This window comes from Muscardinus avellanarius, assembly GCF_963383645.1.
Source record: "Muscardinus avellanarius genome assembly, chromosome: 1".
In the NCBI taxonomy this organism is placed as follows: domain Eukaryota; kingdom Metazoa; phylum Chordata; class Mammalia; order Rodentia; family Gliridae; genus Muscardinus; species Muscardinus avellanarius.
This window is the reverse complement of record NC_137786.1, coordinates 198,770,868-198,773,024: the sequence shown is the minus strand read 5'-3', so window position 1 is coordinate 198,773,024 and position 2,157 is coordinate 198,770,868. Positions and strand designations below refer to the sequence as shown.

At 39.2% G+C, this 2,157-nt stretch overlaps 1 pseudogene across 1 annotated transcript; it reads left to right on the top strand.

The window, feature by feature from the left end:
* Positions 1-342: 342 nt before the first annotated feature.
* Positions 343-1,126, top strand: LOC308270275 (serine/arginine-rich splicing factor 10-like; annotated as a pseudogene). The gene has a single exon. The product of its transcript is annotated as a serine/arginine-rich splicing factor 10-like (transcript).
* The last annotated feature ends 1,031 nt before the right edge of the window (positions 1,127-2,157 follow it).

Sequence of the window (2,157 nt, the reverse complement as noted above, 5' to 3'; positions counted from 1 at the left end):
CCTGTCTCAGCCTCCCAAGTGCAGGGATTACAAGCATGCACCACCACGCCCAGCTGGTGCCTTTCTTTTAAATGAAAGACAATAAACATTTCCCTTATGTCTCTTAATTTTACAATAGATTTTGTTAGAAATATTTTTAAAAGAGGGGTGTTAATTCACATAAATTTAGATTTATATTGTGATGCTTTATAGAAATAATGGTCTTTCTGTATTTTATAATAAGTGTTATTTAAAAATACAAATAAGGGTAGCGGAGCCCTCTGGCTGTGTGCGGGTCTAGAGGAGCCGCTGCCGGAGCCGCGGATGGTTTCGTTAGTGCGCCCGGCCCGACTCGCCGCCGCCATGTCCCGCTACCTGCGTCCCCCCAACACGTCTTTGTTCGTCCGCAACGTGGCCGACTATACCAGGTCTGAAGATTTACGATGTGAATTTGGTCGTTATGGTCCTATAGTTGATGTGTATGTTCCCCTTGACTTCTACACTCGCCGTCCAAGAGGATTTGCTTACGTTCAATTTGAGGATGTTCGTGATGCTGAAGATGCTTTACATAATTTGGACAGAAAATGGATTTGTGGACGTCAAATCGAAATACAGTTTGCACAGGGAGATCGGAAGACACCAAATCAAATGAAAGCCAAGGAAGGAAGGAATGTCTACAGTTCTTCACTATGATGATTATGACAGATTTAGACGGCCCAGAAGCCGAAGTTAGGAAAGGAAGAGGTCAAGAAGTCGGTCTTTCGATTACAACTATAGAAGATCTTATAGCCCTAGAAATAGACCGACTGGAAGACCACGACGTAGCAGAAGCCATTCCGACAATGATAGATTCAAACACCGAAATCGATCTTTTTCAAGATCTAAATCCAATTCAAAATCACGGTCCAAGTCCCAGCCCAAGAAAGAAATGAAGGCTAAATCACGTTCTAGGTCTGCATCTCAAACCAAAACTAGAGGCACCTCTAAAACAGATTCCAAAACACATTATAAGTCTGGCTCAAGATATGAAAAGGAATCAAGGAAAAAAGAACCACCTAGATCCAAATCTCAGTCAAGATCACAGTCTAGGTCTAGGTCAAAATCTAGGTCAAGGTCTTGGACTAGTCCTAAGTCCAGTGGCCACTGACAGTACAATCCATGATCATTTTTAGGCATGTATCATTCATTTACTCATAGTTTGGTATACTTAAATTATCAGGAATACAGTGTTGCAATGATGCATAAAAAACACTTGTTAGTTTTCCCTGTACCAGGCAATGGTTATAATTAAAATGATATGCTGTTGAGAAGCCACTCTTAAGAGTCCAGTTTGTTTAATGTTATGGGCAGCTACCAATTTGTGGTGTCTCTGTATATTTTTGTAAAGATACTCATTTTTTATGCTTGAAGTATTGGTGAAAAGATGTTGGTTGACCATAATTTGCAACATTGTCTTATTAAAAATAAACTTTCATATCCATATTTGGTAGAATTGTTAACCTAGAAATGTAGCTTGCTAATAAGATAGAATGATACAAACGTGAGTTATAGTCACAGTACAACACTGACTGCTCAGACACATTTAGGTTCAGGGTGGACCTTTATGTCTAGGCCCGTGATAATAGCTTATTTATGATGCAGCGTGGAATAGTTCTTTTGTTAACCTCACTGTCTTGGGGAATGATGCCAACTGGTTAGGTAGCATTTTCAGGGAGATTAAGTTTTTGACTGAAACATGGAGCCTTCCCTTTTTGTGTGTGTGTTTGGTGGATTTTTTTTTTTCCTGATTTCTATGAAGATTGGGAACATAACAATATCAGAAAAGCTCCCCTTAAAATTTATGCAGGTCAATGATGGCAATTTTTGAGGGGAAAAGAATGTTCTTAATGTAGTTATTCTGAAATTTAAGAAGCATTGTTGACCGTTGTTGCTTAGTTCTTACTGCTGTTAGGAGCAAGTAAATTGTTTCAAAGTAGGCTTTTTGTGTGTGCATAGTGTAAAGGAACTGAATTTTGATGCTTACAGCACTGGGCATGTGCATTTGTATCAAAATTTGCCTACCTCTTTATGAGGGAGGCTTGTTCTTCACACCTCAGTTTATTTAATGTGAGGCAAGTTGAAAGAACACTCCCACTCTAGGTGACTGGTGCCATGAAATTTAAAATAATTTTGAAAAAG